Source organism: Typopeltis vanoorti, chromosome 8 (assembly GCF_054136105.1).
Source record: "Typopeltis vanoorti isolate ZY-2024b chromosome 8, IOZ_Tvanoo_1.0, whole genome shotgun sequence".
Lineage (NCBI taxonomy): Eukaryota > Metazoa > Arthropoda > Arachnida > Uropygi > Thelyphonidae > Typopeltis > Typopeltis vanoorti.
In genome coordinates this window covers 56,519,135-56,539,307 of record NC_143556.1, presented here as the reverse complement: position 1 = coordinate 56,539,307, position 20,173 = coordinate 56,519,135, and the positions used below count along the sequence as shown (strand labels likewise).

The 20,173-nt window shown below is 35.4% G+C and overlaps 1 long non-coding RNA gene across 1 annotated transcript in view; it reads right to left on the bottom strand.

The window, feature by feature from the left end:
* Positions 1 to 3,599: 3,599 nt before the first annotated feature.
* The window catches only part of LOC150104008 (uncharacterized), an 80,257-nt gene continuing 63,683 nt past the window's right edge, over positions 3,600 to 20,173 (bottom strand). Inside the window, exon 2 of the long non-coding RNA XR_016548726.1 lies at positions 3,600 to 3,981. This is a non-coding gene — a long non-coding RNA (uncharacterized LOC150104008). The remainder of the gene's footprint in view (positions 3,982 to 20,173) is intronic.

Genomic DNA, 20,173 nt, shown 5'->3' with positions numbered 1-20,173 from the left:
GTCATATTCTGGACGTATCCATACCATTTCAAAGCACATGTCTTCTCTGTAATGCGCTGTTTAATTTTCATCTCTTTTCGAATATATGCATTTCGTAGACGATCATACGCGTTGCTCTCATACTTCGTCTGAAGTAATCCATTTCCACGACTTCTACTTGTCTCCTCTGGCTGTTTAGTGAGTGTAGTGTTGTCCAACACTCACATCCACAGGTCATTATACGCTCTATAATCACATGATACAGCATATTCTTAGTTTTTTTTCTGACTCCATAAAATACCATTCATAGTTCTAATAGTAGCTCGTTCCTGTCCTGTTCAAAACGTTATGTCCACTGCACACTGGCCGGACTTATCCATCGTGGAGACAAGATATTTACTCCTCTACATAAGTGCATGAATCTCCTGCTTCCGCTGTCTTCACATTCTATTCATAGAATTTCTAAGTACAGTATCTATCTTTCATTCTTCTTCACTTGACAAACCTTGCTCTGCTCTATCTTTAGAAGCCTCAAGACACCAAAACACAACCTCTTTAATTTCTTACAAGAAAGATAACACCCAGATAACACCCTTACTTCTGATAACACCTAGATCTCCAAATATAGTCAGTGTCTCTTCTTGGACTGACTTATACCTCCATCCTTTCTGGACGCAAACACTTTCTGCAGCCTCCCAAAAACTAGACGTTTTTTACCTGTCCAGACTCTACCTCTCACCTCTACAACTGCTGACATCGTATAAGTCCAAAATTCGTCTGACCTTGGAAGGAAATTCACGCATTTGGACAGTGCTTCCAAAAGTCTTTAAGATTGCTTGATGCTAATCACAAGAGGGAAATTCGACTAATTAATGATTCCTCCTCCCCTTTATCACAGACTCACACCAATGACTGTCTCTCTCGTCATAGACGTTATCGTTATGAGAAGTTTTCGTTATGTTACCTTCGGTTGTCATGGAAAATTTTATATTGGGCTGGTAACACCATTTTTTCCTCTTTCTTTCAAGACTAATAACAAAGCAGCTGCAGGTCAGCATCTATTTACCATCCAGTTGCAAACTCATTCAACGATCTTTTCTTCTTCCTCTTTCTCTTTCATTTCGTATATCCCTGTTCTTCGGAACAGCTTTCCTCCTCGCCCTGTTTTCTCCAAAGATATAGCGTTCAGCTGTTCATGAAACGTCGGTTCAACAGATTTCTGTTTTCATGTTGTCAATACGACACTAATGTGTTGTAGCTTTCGCAACATTTCATGGATGGGTTAGATATTAAAAATTACCTTAGTAGTAATTCCTTTAAAATCTATTTTCATGAATATTTTAAATATAGTGCTTTTTATTCGATTTAAGATAAAAATATGTTAAGTACTTATATTATTTCTTAATCTAATTTAAATTTATTTTAAAAAAAATAATTTTTAAAATTTTATTTATATTATTATAAGAGTTTTTAAAGACACCATTTATTTTTTATAATTATTTAAGATTAATTGAAACAGATATTTCTTACAGATGAAGAAGAAGGGGGTAGGAAGATCAATCGACCGTGAGATGCGGTGATTGATTCATTCAATCCAATACCCTTGGAGGGTAATGGCAATGCTGTAGCCAGTGAAGTTCTAACTGAGGCTCGGCTATTGCTGTTACCCTCCTGCCATTATCAGAGCTTTAATAGGTCAACAACACCTTATTCCTACACTGTCCTCTACAGATAACGGGGAAGATGAAAGCGTTCTTGCTTCGCCCCTTTAAGCCAGTCCTTATAAGGACTACAGGTGAAAATCCCTTTTTTTAATTGATTCCTTTTGTTCAATACTCAGCACAGCAGAATTAAGTTTTTATATAAAAATATTTTAGAGATCAGGGAATGTATAAATATAAAATCAGTTATATGCAAAAATGATTTTTTAATATATAGAAATGATTTTGGAATAGAGAGCTCTACATATTTATGATGATAATATTGCCTTAACAACATGAAATGGATGCCAATCGAGTGCAATATAATTAATACACTAGTTTGTGTATTTATAAAAGTATTAGTTAGTTCATGATTCACAAAGTTCAAGATTTATTCAGTTAATTTTATAGATTATCTTATTTAACACCATTATTATGTCTGTAACAATTGTGTACTGAAAGATATATTATACTTGCTAATGCATACGTTTCCTGGACAGTTTGTTTTACCGCATAACATCTGAGTTCCTTGGACAAGAAACTAAACTCTGCCAGCTCTATACGAAACCGACTAACTCAGGTTGATTAAAAAATTCCTTTAAAGTGTCTTTCGCCCTCCAATTACCGACTTTGGTACAGAGGCTCTCTTTCCTCATTATACGATGTAAAATAAAGTCTCGCTGCTCACTCCTTATATGACGAAATAATTCGGTTGGTTGAATACAAACAAATGCAGTAAATGCTTTAACTATAACATAAGGAAACCAGTTTTCATGTAAACGGGTACCTCTTTAAAATTATAAAATTAACAGTTTTCTATCCCAGTATGTAACAGCAAATCTTAATGCAAATTAATCGAAAAATCAAACTGGCTTTCGAGTTTTTGCTATTTTGCAATGTCTATACGTATTTCGTAAGATTCTTTCACATTTTTTCATGGCATTTTTGTTTGCTTCTAACTGAAAATCAGCTTTTAAATTCAGTTAACAGTCACTTAGGAATTAGTATATAGTTTATATGCACTGTCATTATATTTTAGGAACGCATATGTAATTTTTAAGAAAGCACAATAAGTTTCATTTCTGCTTTTATTATTATTATTATTATTATTATTATTATTATTATTAATATTATTATTATTATTATTATTATTATCCAGGAGAGCAATGGAATCTCAGATTCATTGTAATAATCTAATTATTTTCAAATAATCCTTTTGAAGATCTCAAAATAATAAATATAGTGTTAGGATTAGGGATCATGAGACGGAGGAACTTGTCAATCGCCTGCCTTCACCGGATGCCGTGTATAATTAGTGATAGTCTTGGGCCAACTATCTCTGATTGGTTCACGGTGCCGATTGAACTACCCCCTGTCTCCATAAGTTAGACAGGACTATAATGGCTCGTCTACTCTCTAGAGGGGAATAAATGGCGTTAGTGGATTTATATATATATTATTTATAAAACAATTATATAAAAGAGTTCCTGACTAATACAGAAACAATTTTTTTCATCAGTCTGGATTAAGTGAATGTGTTCAGCGAAGTTTCTGATTATAATTATTCTGTTTCCCTTAAAAAAACATCAGATGAAAAATTAAAGAATCAAGAAAACGAAGAACGATTTGCAAATTTTAAGTTCTTTGAAATTTACATTTCAAAATAACTTCAAATTTAAAAAATAATTAAATATATGGAAAACTGAATTATACCTAACCTATTTGATAGCCGATGAAGTTTTCGACTTCTAGTGAATGGGAAACATACAGTCTGTCCATACCATTACGTTATAATAGGAAAATTCGTCTAATGCATGTCTTGAAGAATTTTATTTGAACCCTTATTTTGTTTATAAGAGATATAAAATTGTACCAAATGGTGTTCATGTGGGATTAATAATCCTTCATGAATATAGATCATTGAAATTTATTATTTGTTTATTTTTTTAAATCTCTGCTTTTAAATTAAAATAGTATGAGTATGTAGAATTACATATTCTTTCACATTGAAGTTAGCTCACTAACGAGCTCAACGAAATATAATTAATTCCATAGCTTGGTAAAATATGCTAAATCTTTTTCCACCAACCAAGTGAATTGAAAACAAATGTTTACACGAATTAAACAGATTTATTAGCGGTAATTGAAATGGTTATTTCAGCAGAACAAAGCTTTCGTTTTTCACTTATTTGGATGGCATCAAAGAAGAATTATCTGTCCTGTTCCATATTGTTTGGAATGACCTTTGTGGTTGAAGCTTGAAATTGAAAAAAGTGAAACCATCTTTGTCTGTTTCTTCATTCTATATTATATAAAAATATACCATTTATACTCTATTATAATTATAAAATAAATTCTCAAAGGTAATGTACAGTAAAACACTTAAGATTTAACCCCCATAGCTTCTAATTGGAGCAGCACAAGTCACATTAACACTTCAACTCAAATTTACTATCTGACAATGTACAGTACAAATACTTATAAACAAATGTTTAAAATTGCTGATTAAATTATTCTGTGTAGACGAAAAGCGAATCCTAGATTTATATTTTAGTGAGAATACACTCAACCAAAACCTTTGTAGAAGATAGACAGAAAATGAATAGCAGATAATGTTATGTTTCTCTGGTGAAAAATAAAAACGATCACTTAACAAATCGACGTCTAATTGTTAAAGAGATTAAATTTCATATTACTTTAATTTTCTTTCTTTCTTGTGTGTGTGTGTGTGTGTGCGCGCGCAGCTATAAAATAATGAGACTGATTTTATTTTTATTGGATGACGTATACGCGATGAGCTGGACGAGATGCCGACACTTTCCGAAATATTTGGAAAATACGAGAAATAATCGACTCATTGGACCAATCTTCAGCAAATTGGACTAATATTCAGCAAAATAATGCGTGCTTATAGAAAAAAAGACTGGAATTAAAGTTTATATGAAGTTGGTGAAGGCACTTAGTGAGGACGATTGAAAAATTTGAAATAAACATATAAGGAATAAGTAATGGTATACAGGACAGGACGCAGGACATATATGGCGCAGAGGGTGAAGCTTGACGCTTTTCATATTCCCTGTTGTTCTGTTTCGGGAGCAGTGATGGGAGAGATTTGTGAGCTATTTTAGCTCGCCCTGAGTGGGCAGAAGTGGTTATTCGTCGTTGGGTGTTAGGATGGCTTTCGGTCTTTTATGTTTCCAGTAGTCATTACCGTCATAGTTTCCGGCTTGTTGTATCAGTTGGTTTGGATGGATAGATGTCTTCATAAAGAATTTTTCTGCTAGGGAGCGTAGTAGTGGAGAGATGTAGGGGATTTTTATGTCCCGGTGGATCTGGGCGTTCCTAATGAACCACGGGGCGTCCAGAATCATTCGCAGGCATTTGTTCTGTAGTCTTTGTAGCTTGAGGATGTTTGTTTGGAGGTATGGCTCCAGGCTGGGGAGGCGTATATGACTGTGGGACGGATCACTGTCTTGTACAGTAGTATTTTATTTGTTGAGCTTAGTTTGCTGTGTCTGTTGATCAAGGGGTATAGCTGGGCGATAACTTTTGAAGCTTTGGTGCATGCGCTCTTGATGTGGCTGTTGAAGCATAATCGCTTATCGAGAAGTATTCCTAGGTATTTTGCTTCAGTTTTCCAGGGAATTTTAGAGTTGAACAGGGTGATGTCTCCTTTGGGGGATGCTCGTCTTCTTGTGAAGAGTATCGTTGTACTTTTCTGGGGGTTTAATTGTAGTCGCCAGTCTGTAAACCATTTTTTTTAGATTCAGGATGTCTTGTAGTATTTTGATTACGAGAAGTGGTTGACGAGATCTGGCTAGAATAGCCGTGTCATCAGCATAAAGGACGATGGTGGATGTGAGAGGATTTTGAGGGATGTCTGCCATATAGATATTGAAGAGGATCGGGGCTAGCAGTGATCCTTGAGGAACTCCAGCGAGGATTTTCCGTTGGGTTGAGACTGTTTCATTGATTTTGACTTGCATCCTCCTGTTGGAGAGGTATGATTTGATCAGGTGTATCATGTTTAGTGGACGGTTAGCGATGATAAGTTTGTAGAGGAAGCCTTGGTGCCAGATCTTATCGAAGGCCTTTGAGATGTCTAGGAAGACAGCTCAAGTGTGTTGATTCCAATTGAATCCTGTGGTGATGTATTCTACAAGTCTATGGATTTGATGGGTGGTGCTGTGATTTTGACGGAAGCCGAATTGTTCTTCTGGAATGATATTTAATTGGTTGACATGATCTTGGAGTCTGATGAGGATGATTTTCTCAGCTATTTTCCCTAAATTGGATAGCAGGCTGATGGGACGGTAATTTTCAGGTAGGTGTGGGTCTTTGCCTGGTTTGTGAATTGGGATGATGTCAGCTATTTTCTATGACTGGGGGAAGTGCTGCCATTTGAGGATGGAGTTTATGATGTTTGCCAGATGTGCTATGGCTTTGCGTGGTAGTGCCTTGATGACTTGGTTAGTGATGCCATCCGGACCTGGGGCTTTTTTGATCTTGAGATGGTTGATGATGCCGATTATTTCGGTAGGTGAGGTAGGCATTATAGGACTTGGATTGACATCGGGACGATTTACTGTGAACCTGACTTTATGATGGATCTTGTATACGTGGCTGATGTTTAGGTTATCATATGCAGGACTGCATTGTTTCTCTAGGTTTCTTGCTAGGGCTTCGGCTTTGTCAGCATCTGTGTATGCAAGGTGTTGTTCTGCTTGCAGAGGTGGTAGGGATTTGCGCTTGATCATGAGGTTGTTTAGGAATTTCCATATAGAATGATCTGCTGTGGAGATGGAGGTGAGCTTGTTGTCCCATTGTTGGTTCCTGTGGTTCTGGAGAGCTTCTCGGACAGATTTGTTTAATCTGTTGAGGGCTGTTTTGTCCTGGGGAGCACGAGTGTTGTGATATCTTTTTCTTTGTCTGTTTTTTTCCCTTATTAAGTCCACGATTTCTTCCGGGAGACGATTTTGTTTGTGGGTAATCGTGGATATTGTGGCTGCTGTTATGGCTTTATTGATTTGATTGGTGAGGTTCTTTATTGCCGTGTCTATTTCTTCCTTGGCTTTTATATGGGGAACTGGACCAATGTGTTCTGGTAGCACTTTCTTGAGTTTCTCCCAGATGATGGAGGTTTGGGGGAGAGATCTTTGTTCCCTAAGTGAAGTAGGATTGGGTTGTGGTCTGATGATAATTCATTCAGTGCTTGAATGCTGTGCTGGAATTTGATGTTGTGTAGAATGGCGATGTCTAGGATGTCGGCTGTGCCAGTTGGGCGGTGGTGGGTTGGTTCAGTGGGTCCTGTTACGACAGCGTTGTTTAATACTGTGTAGCTGAAGAGTACGGCCATTTTTATTTGTGGTTCTGCTGTTCCAGGAGGGATGTTTGGAGTTTAAGTTCCCAGCGACGATGATGGATTCATTTGTGCCGAGTACAGCATCCAAGTCAGAAAATAGCAGGGTCTTAGCAGGGGAGTTGTAGGCGGCGTAGATTTTAAGTCTTCCAGTTGAATTTGTGTGGACTTCGACACCGGTGAGTTCTAGGTTGGAGGTTGGGGGGGGGGGTGAGTATTCCATTGTGCCTGATGCAGTTCCTGATAAATATGGCTGTACCACCACTCTGTAGTCCAGTCGGTCGTTTCTATATAGTGTGTAGCCTCTCAGTTTTGGATTGTCTGCAGGTCTTAGATGAGTTTCATTAATTAGGATGACGTCAAGGTTGTATCTGTGAGAGAATTCTTGAAGTTCCAGAGTCTTGTTTTTTAGGCCATTGGCGTTCCAAGCGGTGATCTGTAGTGAGTCTGGCAGTAATCTAGTTTTATTCATTAACAAGCATTGATAATGTGGTTTGAGTTTCTTTTAGAAATCTTTTTGTGGAGTTTGGTGAAGGGTTTGACTTACTAAAGTCTTGAAGCATGTTTGCCAATGAGGCTGTGATGACTGTTGTCATGTTTGGAAGAATTTGGTCCTGTTAGATATATTTGGATGAGCGGGCTACTTCGGCGTACCACCTGCTTCGACGGTGGCTTTCCAGACTGTTGGTATTTTCCACTTGTGAGAGCTGGTATTTTGTTGTCTTTTGTTGGGTGTCAGGCAACTGGGGAGCAGTCAACTCATGTGCCTGTGGGCAGGGTTCAGAGATCTGTTTCCTTTTGTTGTCTGTTTTATTCTTAGGGTAGTGACTGCAGCCTCTGCAGTTTTCCGGGTGGGGGCCCCCCCCGTAGTTCGCGCATTTGGCTGGTGAGGTCCTGGGTTTTGAGCAGGTTGCTGTGGGGTGGTTTTGCCCACATTTGAGGCATTTGTAGTCTGCTCTGCAGAGTTTCTGTGCGTGTCCGTACTTCTGACATCTGTGACACTGGCCTGACGAGGCTCTTTTTCTTAATGGTTCTGTTGTGATTTTCAGACCACAGATCGTTGTTAAGTTGTATATGTTCTTGTGTGTGTTAGGTATCTCAACGAGTACTAGGGGCATTGGACTCTTGTCGGCCCGTAACATTCTGCTGACTTTGACAGGTGTGTGATCGTGGAGGCAGTGGTCTTCAGTAGTTTCATCTGTGCAGATGTTTTCTGTTACTCCCCTGAGTACAACTTTTAGGTTTTTCTCCGACTTCAGTGAGTAAGTATGATATTTAATATTTGACTCGTCCATGGTTTTTGTGAGGAGTCTGTAGTCGCCTACTGTGGTAGGCTGGATTTTAACTCCGTCGTCTACGTTTTTTGCCCATGAATAGGCAATTTGGTGGTTTTGCATAATAGGCCTGAGGGCCGTCCAACGTTCTTTTTCCCGTAGAACAATTGAGGGAACTTTTTCGTTGTTGGGTGTGGGGAGGTCAGTGTTAGGGGTATCTTCTTGCATCCCCTCGTTTATCTGAGTCTCCGATGTTTTACGTTTTTTCCGTGCATGGGTTTCTGTATCATGTTTTGGAATGGGAGCAGAGATTATCAAGTTCATCTTCCCTTCTTCCCCTGATGTTGAGTTGTCCCCTTCTGTGGAGTCGTCTGTCGCTGAATATAGGTTTAGAAACCCTGGCCACTCTACCTCAAATTTCTTCAACAGTTTTTTGAGGAGGTCGAGCGCTAGCTTCTTATCCAACGATTGGATAAAGTCATCGGGACTTAAACTGGTCATGTTTGAAATATTCAAATATATGCTTACCTGAGCTGGATCTCAAGGATTTCCGTATAGCGTATAAACACAAAATATAACACACTAAAGGACTATCGCGAGACCGCAATCACTAATTAACAACACAATCATCAGCTACTTGTTTATCTTCGCTTTCCGCTTATATCAAAAATTTGAATCAACACTCCGTATTATTCATAACAACTATTTAAATCACCGATCACATATATAAACACTTGGCAACCGCCATTACGCACCAGCGCCCTCCTCCACTAACCCAAAACCTAATGGTATACACAGAAGTTATTAGTCACTTCATCCCGTTTTATTAATAACGATTTTTGGAATGATAGGCAAAGTTAAAAGAAGACAAAAACGCTAGCAATGGCTATATACGAACACAAGTTCAGATTAAAAAAAAATTAAAAAAGCCACAGGAATTTAGCAATTATTCATTTATTTTGATAGAGAACTATGCAAAAATATCACTAAAAAGAGTTCAATAGAAGTTTTGAACAGCGAAGTAACATCGTTAAATGTATGTCTTCCGAAGATGACCTTTCTAGAAGAGGATAAAGTCAACTATTAGTGTTACTCAACTATGTTTTCTCATTAAGATATAGCTCTGTCATGTATGCTTATTGAACCACACCAAAATCACTAAGAGGTAGTCATGCATAATCATCCTGAGATTATTTTTACAGAAGATCTGTTAATACTTAATGTGGCATCATTCTTGACACCCAAATGAATGAGCAATCTGTGCAAATTTTCTAAACTAAGATCATATCGCAATTGACTCTAAAGCTGAATCAATGTAACATTATCCTATTGTGTCATGCTTCATTTGCTTACATTGTATGTAATTACATTCTGATCTAGCGATTATTTGTTATTTTTTCTTAAGTTAGGAAATGGTCCCATAATATTGAATGTTTTACGCGATTTATAACATTTTTTGTTTTCTTAAAACCAAACAAAACATTTAATTAATTTAAAATATATTTTATTTAACAATATAAAAACACAGTACTAATTTTCCCCACTTGAGTATTGTTGCTGAAACAGTCCAAGATAATTATAAGTTTATATATATATATATTATCACTATTTCTCAATTTTTTTAAGAATAAATAAACAAAAAAATGAAATAAAAAGAAAGAAATATATTATAATTAATTTCCCTTAAATTTTCTTTTCAAAAGAAAAAACATTTTAATTTTCAAAAACACCAAAAATAAAAATATAACTAAAAAATACATTTAATTATAAACAAGACAATGAATACTTAAATTCTTCTTGCGAAACGCATGAAGAATAATAAAAAAAGATCGCGCTGAAATGACTTGAAAAAAATATATATTTCGTAGATAAACAAATTATTTTCTCCTACAGATTGTAGGAGAAAAGAATTAAAAGTCAAAGTTTAAAAAAAAAGCAGTGTGTGTTACATTTAAACAGAAAAGGGGTGATTACAATTCATTATTGTTAAACAACAACTTGGCATAAATTCTGCTACGACCGCCTACAACTGACACCTGATCTAAAGAGTAAAAAGCCATCTAATTTAGTTGTCAAAGTTGAATTCTGAATTAGGTCTGAATCATAAATATTTTCTCAAGATACCAGCAACAAGTTAATAAATCAGAAACCGAAAAAAATATGCTAGCTTTTTTATTATGTATTAATTAAATTATTATGGATGTCAGAGTGTCAGTCTTAAGGTTTTACAAACAAGTAATTGGCAACTTGAACGAGACCATTTTCATAAACAACTTTATGAAAGTTTTAATAAAATAATAAAAAAAAAGAGGGTGATCATTTATCCGATAAGTCACATTACCTGTTATGATAAGTGCACTAACGTGTCTAGACAAATCCTTGTGTAGAAAGATCGAGTCTAGTTAATTGTCGAAAGCGAGATGTGTTGTCACAGCGCCTCAGATTTCATATCGTAAATATATTTCGTCGAAAACTCAGTGCATAAATCATTTGATAATCGTGTATCGTTTATAAGTAGTTTATTTTAAGTAGTTAAGACGCTTTAAAATAATCGTTTATATTTGTCAAATGAGATACGCTTTCGGAGTACAAGATACATATATAAAAATCCGTGATAGAGTCGTTAAAGTGGACATCCGTCAAATGGAAACCATGGCAACCTATCTTTACACCAGCCTGGAGGTTGAAATTTCTGACTTTTTCATTTAATGACAGAGAAGGAGGAATTGGGAAGGTAAGAACATAATAAAAGAATCAATTTTGAAACAGAGACACCATAGTTCATTTTTAAAAGTGCAAAAAAATCAGCACAATAAAGACAATATTCAGTGCTTCATCGTTAGACCTGAACAACATCGCCTCTGACTGCTACATATTTTTTGAGTATCCAGTTATTGGTATCTTACTGACATCACCGCTATTAAAAATAAATGTCAGAAGATGGAGTAGTTGCAAGTACATTACATAAGATAAATTGGAGAGGGATGATTTCACTTTCGGCTAAGAAAGATCATTTATCAGAGAAAATACTAAGAAACCCATTCATCATAAGTTCTCTGAGAGGGTGCTCTAGCTCTGGAAAATATCACATCTTCAGCAGAATTTATTAAACTAGTGTTACAAGAGTTTTTTTTCCTGCTGTCGATACAATAATGAAAAAAAAGAAACCCGTTGTCTTGTATCCATTGAATACACCTAACCTATGGCGATCTTGAATAGAAAATTGGTTACTAGCGACAGAATAAAAAAAAAATTCATTCTCTGAATTATATTTTCTTTTACCATATAAATGAATTCCTGTTAGTATTTCTGATTTCCGGGATGTCTCAAATACCCAAACCCTTAAATACACTTTTTGTTAATTTCCAATAATGAAGAATGGTAATAAGGGATCTTCATGTGGCACATCAGTTTCATTCAAACATTTAAAGTAAATAAATAAAATACTTTGGATTCCGTCATAGTAATTTAAGTGGTCTTCGAACTTGTTGATACTCCACAGCAATCAACGATGCATGTTTAGTTCACTTTGTGACTACTCAGCGACTACATACAGCTGTGAACTGCTGATCCTGCAATGGTTCTCTCCTGTGGAATATTCTCCAGCAATATTTTCAGAGCAGCTGAAACATGCAAGCATCCAAAAGTGCTAATAACATTTTCTGCTAATCAAGAATTATCAGTTTCGGAACAGTACAGTAGCGAACAAATGAATACGAATGTTTCAGTTCACAATATTTTTGGTTTTTTGGTTTCAGTTTACCATTTTTGGTTTTGGTTTCAGTTTCAAAAAATTGTTCTGTGTGTTTTCACTGTCTTTACGATTAATTAATACCGTAAACAAGTTGACATTTGTAGTGCTTTATTCATTTTGTGTAGCTATAAATGGATATGGATACATCTCCAAAAAGCGTTCAAAAGTATGTACTCTTTTTCACCACACATCCATGACTCAAAGACAAATTGCCAATGTGCGTGTGGTGTTGATTTGCGTATTGTTAGTGCGATTTTAAAGAGATTTAGGGAAGGCACCTTTTCGCTGAACAGAAAGGAAAGTGTCGCGAAAAAGGAAAACTACACTTGCTCAAGATAGTTTACAGGTTAGGAAAAGCAAATTGAATCCAAGATGACTTAAATAGAGACTTTGTAGCTAGTGGGTTCAGTGTTTCTGACATGACAGTACGTCGAAGATTGTTGGAAACAGGGAGGACTGTCTACACAGACCAAAAAAGGTAGAAAAAGACGTTCTGTTCGTATGTTGACGAAAGTAGAAGAGAGGTTCCAGTGGTCAATAGTGTGCAGAGATTGAGAAGTGGAAGAAAGTCATATTTTCAGATGAGAACCTCTTCCAACGAGAGCGAGTACAAAGTTCTCAAATCACCAGCTGAGGACTTCTACCGTTCACCTTCAACAGGCTCCTAAACACCCAACTAAAAAGATGTTCTGGGGTTGTTTTACATATGACGGTTCAGGATCACTTGTGCCTGTTAACCGTTTGATGAAAAGTAACCGATACATAAAAATATTGGAGAAAAGACTGGTCCAACAGATGCAGAAAGACAAAGAACTCATCTTCCAACAGGATCTCGCTCCATGCCACACTTTAAAAAAAAGCGAAAACAATTTTCCTTAAAACCTTAAAAATTACAACATCCAGTTGCTTTAGTGGCCAGGTAACTCTCTTGACATTAACTCAATAAAAAATTGGTGGGCCATAGTAAACAAGAGACTTGGAAAATTAAATTGTGATACAAAGGATAACTTAATACAATCCATATAAAAGTATAGTTTCGAGATGCAGAAATAAGAAAAATGTATTCTACATTGGTAGAGTCTATGCCTAAGGGAATTAATAAACTTATCCGGAACAAAAGAGCACATATAAATCATCAGGTAAAGTTGGATTTTAATTTTGGTACTGATTTTCTTGCGAAATGAAACTTTTTATTTAAAATGTGAGTGTTCAGATTAATTTGTTCACTACTGTATCACATTCTTGTATTAGATGACTTTCTTCTTATTATTAATTAGGATTATCGAGTATAATCAAAATATTGAACTTACAAAACATCCAAATTTATCTGCACTAATACCTATCATTTATAGCAGTAACATGACTTGCTCATTTTGTACTTATTATTGTTATTATCTTAATAAAGATAATAACGTTAATATGTACAAAATTATCGTACCTTAAAACACCTTGTTTTCTTCTTTATTATATATACAGTTTAAAAACAAAGCGTTTTAAACGCTTTGTTTACAATGAAATGTATATTAGTGGTTTTCTTCCAGAAAGATACAGGGTGTTCGGGATAAATTTGACATATTTATAATTAATTATATTTTTCCGTAAGTTACATGTATTAACACACACTTCTCTTCATTTAAAAGTGTGGACCCTTCTTCATTCACATACAAGATGTCAGAAAGGATGGATAGCTGGAACCCACCTGAATCATGGAAGAGAATAACTTGTATCATGATGATTCGTGCCCGCCATCAAAATAAGGATATTACGACTGCTGCCCAATGCTCCCTGAATACAGTAAAAACAATCAGGCATGAACTAGAGACTTGCAATGGTGACTACGAGGATGTAGCAAGAAGAAAGATCCCTAGCAGACGATCTGATTGCGTTCGTACAGCAGAATTCCTCGCAAATCTGCAGGAACAGGTGTTGAAGAACCCTGGCATTGGAATTCGGGCTTTGTTCGTGGAGTTGCTAACTGTAGTCAAGCCCTGGATAACAAGGGTAGCCAATGGTAGGCCGTATGTATGGCAGCAGGATTCGGCCCCTTGCCACACCTCTGGGAAAAATCAAAAATGGTTGTCTGAAAATTTCTACGACTTCACCAGTCCAAATGTTTGGCCTCCAAACTCCCCAGACCTTAACCCCATGGATTATTTTGTATGGGGCGCAGTTGAAAAAGACACCAATCGCACTTCCAGTAATACAAAAGCCCAGTTAATTTATAAAATTAAAACAGTTTTTGCGGCCCTTCCCAGGGAGACTGTAGCATCAGCTTGTTCGAGGTTCCGAAGCAGAATTGAAGCTGTGATCGATGCTAATGGTGGTTATTTTGAGTAAATCTTGTTGATAGTATTGTAATTAACTCTGCCTGTAATGTTTTTTTGTCAATTCATTAAATTTAATAGATACAAAGAAGATTTTCTTTTTCCTTACGAAACTGTCAAATTTATCCCGAACACCCTGTAAGTTATGATTCTTTAATTAAACTGATTTTAATTTTAAAGAGAAGTATAAAACGATGAAGTTAAGGAAAAAATGAAGAAACCGTCTCACATATTAAACATTCATTTTAGACCTTATAGAAAGTTTTTTTCTTTTTCAGTTGGTTATAAATTAAATGAAGAATGGCAAGAGATTATATTCTTTTTAACCAGTTATCCAAATTTTTCTGAGTCCGACTCCCATGATAAGACCTCAATAAGGATCAAAACGTCTGGGTAGAGCTATTCCCATAATACATGGGATTATACACACTCGAAAGGATGTGTGCTTTGCATTATGGTATACCAGGACACTGATATGCAGTCATCAGTTTCTATATAGAAGTAGCCTAGGCATGAAGATCCTTCAAGTACAAACTTTGCTTTCTTAAACTATAAAGGACTAAACAAGAATATAATTTCTTAGCGAGTTTTATTTATTTATATCTTAGTACAGAAGTCAAGAAGTACAATTCTAAACTCAATAATAGTAATTATAGCAAATATCAACCATCTTTTCTTATTTTTCCGAAGTGAGGAAGGAGCTAAATTTATTAATATATTTCCAGAGTATCTTAAAAGGCAATTTGTTGTTTCCAGATTCCTTACGTCGATTAGTTATCCTTCTTTCATTTTATTGCACTCAAGACTTATAAATAATCATTACGAATTTAAAATTAAGATTTATCCTGGCTGGCTGTACATAGCACGTAGAGAAGTATTTTCTTAACTTTGTAAAAATGGTTTATAAAATAATCTATAAAAATGAAATTGCGTAAAGGTATACCCAAATCTTATAAATATCCAGAATTCAGAAATTCTTACGTAAGGAGAAGAACGAATGTTCGCTTTTAGTCTTACAAAACTTCTCAGAAAAAGTAGTTCGCATGAAAACTAAGCCAGATTTTTGAAAGAATGTAATAACCTTGTGTTTAATAATTTTCACGGAACAAACAGGTTGTTATCTAAGCTTACGAAAGAATAAGCAGTCATCATAATAAAAGCAATATGCTGCTTTTGCAAAATGATATTAATTGCGCAGGATGTGATTTTTATATAATAAATTATACTTTCGATATCTTTCTGCACAATATTCGTAACTTTTCTGGCCTGAGTTTATATATTCATAACTTCTCTCGCTGTTATTCTAACGATATTCCTTCCACATTATCTTCTCTTTATGAATCTCTTGCTTAATAAAGTTGCACATCCATTTAAGCAACTTTTCAATTACACAAATTAAGTGGATATTGAATCCAACATTATTTCCAAGTTTTCAATCATTCCCACCCACGCATTCCCGATATCTTTCCATTCAGCAACAGATAACATGTGACCAAAGATAGTATTCTTCTGAGTTGGTCAAAATTTCTAGCATATATCATCTGTGTGCTAATTTTAACGCCAATATAATTAGATACTTCCTAAGAAAGCACGGCATGATCATTGTCACATACTGGTTGTAAAATAGTGATATTATTAATTGAGACACTTTCTTGAAGCTATGACATTCTTTGACCTTATGTTCCTTCTTTCACATGCTGCTTGAGAAAGTTGTTACGCAACGCTTCAATAAATTCTCCTTCATTCTTATCGTGACGTGTCTATTCTATTTTTTTGCCTCCTGAAAATTTGTGTATTTCGTCCAGAAAAACAAAGAAAGTGACCAGGGAACACATAATACACTGGTCTCATAGTTAATTATTTTAGGGGTAATTCGAGTCACCTCAGCAACATAAATAATAAACACATAGTTAAACTAGTCGAATACTAAATTATATAGTTCAGAAGGATATAATTTTGCTATTCATCATCAGTCGTTCATTAGTTTCTTTGAGAAGAGGCGTCCATACAGGGACAGTGATAAATATCACTTCAGAAACAATAAACTCGTATTGAAATGACTGTATATTTTCATAACTACAACACTTTTTTGAATGTTAGTCAAGTGACTTTTAATTTATCGTCCTACATGTTTCAGCGATTCTGCTATCGGCATCTTCAGGGATACAATTGGTAAGCATATATGAAGGTAACAGACTAGGTTTTCAACTGACAGTTCTAATTCATACAAAATTAGTATTGTGCGAGACAATGCGCGTGTCTCGGGAACAAGATTTATTTGTTACGAGACATGATGTAATTGGCGTAAAAGTTCATTTCTTTGAGGTTTAGTAATCTAATTAAAGCTTTCCAAATTTTCGGTAGGATTAGGCCTTGATTCTTATTTAGGTTTCCTGTTGAACGGGCGACCGTAGCAGCTTCCTTGAAGGTTCTGGAATGGTAGTTATCTTCTATATAGGGCATATGACTCTTATCCCACTCAATGATATGGTTGGTAGATGCAAAATGGCAAGAAAGGCCTGAAATGTCTTGACTGTTGTTTCTGACATACCCTATGTGTTCCTTCAGTCTCGTTTCGAAGCTTCTAGAGGTCTGACCAACGTAACTAACACCACAGGAGCAAGGTATATTATATACTCCAGAGTACTTGTGGAAAGGATGATGGCCTTTCGGTGATCTTAAAAATTTCCGAATAGTATTGACCGGCTTGAATGCTACTCTAATATTATGTGATTTAGAAGGATAGCCAATTTTTTGGAAATGCTGCTGACAAATGGAATAGTTATAGTACAGATGTATTGGGTGTCATCACGTTGTCTTTGTGGTACATCTGAAAAGAGACGCTTGTTGCAGAGTCTTTTTGGATAACCATTTAAGGATAGCTCTTTGCATGTTGTAGTTAATTCTTTTTGTAAGTCATCTCTTGGTCTGTTGTGTAATGTATAGCTCTTTTCTTGAGCATATGGATAATGCTAAGTTTCTGGGATATATGATGAGACGAGTTGAAATGGAGGTAACGTCCAGTATTCGTAGGTTTTCTATACACAGACAGGTTGATACTGTTGTGGGTTTGTTTCTTTATTAGGATGTCTAGGAATGGAAGTTTTTCATCTTTTTCTATTTCTAATGTGAATTTGATGGTATGGTGGAAACTATTGATTTGGTTGAGGTAATCCAATAGTTCTTCTTTCGTATGATTCCAAATGATAAAGATGTCATCAACATATCTGTACCAAGTTTTCGGTTTTGGGGTAATTTGGGATAAGATTTTATCTTCTAGATCTTCCATGAATAAGTCAGCACAAGAAGGAACAAGTCAGCACAATAAGTCAGCACTAGCAAGATTTGACGTCACATCTCTGTTTACAAATATCCCAGTTGTGGAAGTCATCAACATCTTAGACAACTTGTTCCCAAGAAACATCACTACTTTGTTCAATCATTGTTTAACTTCGAACTATTTCATTTGGCAAAAAACAGTATACAAACAACTTACCGGATTAGCCATGGGTAGTCCCCTCTCTCCTTCTTGTGCGGACTTATTCATGGAAGACCTAGAAGATAAAATCCTATCCCAAATTATCCCAAAACCAAAAACTTGGTACAGATATGTTGATGATATCTTTATCATTTGGAATCGTACTAAAGAAGAACTAATGGATTACTTCAACCAAATCAATAGTTTCCACCATACCATCAAATTCACATTAGAAATAGAAAAAGATAAAAAACTTCTATTCCTAGACATCTTAATAACCAATAACAGTATCAACCTGTCTGTGTATAGAAAACTTACGAATACTGGACGTTACCTCCATTTCAACTCGTCACATCATATATCCCAGAAACGTAGCATTATCCATATGCTTAAGAAAAGAGCTATACATTGCACAACATACTAAGATGAATTACAAAAAGAATTAACAACAATATGCAGAGAGCTATCCTTAAATGGTTATCCAAAAAGACTCTGCAACAAGATTCTCTTTTCAGGTGCACCACAAAGACAACGTGATGACACCCAATACATCTGTACTATAACTATTCCATTTGTCAGCAGCATTTCCAAAAATTGGCTATCCTTCTAAATCACATAATATTAGAGTAGCATTAAAGCCGGTCAATACTATTCGGAAATTTTTAAGATCACCGAAAGGCCATCATCCTTTCCACAAGTACTCTGGAGTATATAATATACCTTGCTCCTGTGGTGTTAGTTACGTTGGTCAGACCTCTAGAAGCTTCGAAACGAGACTGAAGGAACACAGGGTATGTCAGAAACAACAGTCAAGACATTTCAGGCCTTTCTTGCCATTTTGCATCTACCAACCATATCATTGAGTGGGATAAGAGTCATATGCCCTATATAGAAGATAACTACCATTCCAGAACCTTCAAGGAAGCTGCTACGGTCGCCCGTTCAACAGGAAACCTAAATAAGAATCAAGGCCTAATCCTACCGAAAATTTGGAAAGCTTTAATTAGATTACTAAACGTCAAAGAAATGAACTTTCACGCATTAATCATGTCTCGTAACAAATAAATCTTTTTCCCAAGACACGCGCATTGTCTCGCACAATACTAATTTTGTATGAATTAGAACTGTCAGTTAAAACCTAGTCTGTTACCTTCATATATGCTTACCAATTGTATCCCTGAAGATGCCGATAGCAGAATCGGTGAAACATGTAGGACGATAAATTAAATGTCACTTGACTAACATTCAAAAAAAGTGTTGTAGTTATTATACATAGTAGTCAAGAAAGAAAATCACACCATGAACTGTATATTTTTTTAGAGAGAAAGAAAAAAAAGAAATGTTAAGAATGCATGAAAATGCATTAATACTATTATAGTAGAGATCATTACAATAGAAAATTACTAGGCGAAAATGAAGGGGAAAAAATGATATTAAAAATTACAAAATCGGTATATGAGTTTGAATTTAATGAAAAAAATAAACAGAAATAGAAAAAAATACTTTCAGAAGTACTATTAGACACTTAAATTATTGAAAAAATATTCCATAAGATACATAAAAAGTTATAAAACTGATATAAAAATAGTTACTTTATATCTCATGGAATTCTATCGTCATCCCTTGCTGATTCTAAAGTTGGAAAAGAAAAGCAGATAATAGCTTCACTTTTGATTCCAATAGATGGCGCCACTATTGGAATCAAACGTGAAGCTATTATCTGCTTCTCTTTTGATCTAAAGATCTCTCGGAGTAAGAATAAGGCCGGTTATGAATTTTAATATTTTATAACTAAGTTGGATGTTTGTTACAATTTATGATATTAGAGGCTACTATTTACACGAATCTTAAACATCTTTTTAAAACTATTTCAAGCTTTAATTTACGTGTAATATATTGCAAGTTTGTATCAGCACAGATCAAGAAGATGGCGTGTGAATTACAGTATGTTAAATTCTTTCAATATCAACTACTCATTTGGTTTCACTCTCTGCACCTTCTAATTCTTCGTAAATATCAAGAGATATTAACAGATTGACGATTTTCATCGTCATTGGAAAAGTCAAGGCAGCTACAATTGAGGTCATTCGAGAGAATGTTTTAACACGTGGCTTCTAATTTCCGTCTTCCTTGTAAAATGCACGAATGCTGAAAGCAAGTGTCTCAAAGACAACTATGATATGGAGAAAACTAATTTATTACCAAAACTCAACCAACAAGCCGTTTGAAAGATTTCATATCGTTTATTTTGCATTCTCTTATTCATTATTATTTATTTATTTCTATTTATTTTATTTATTGGATA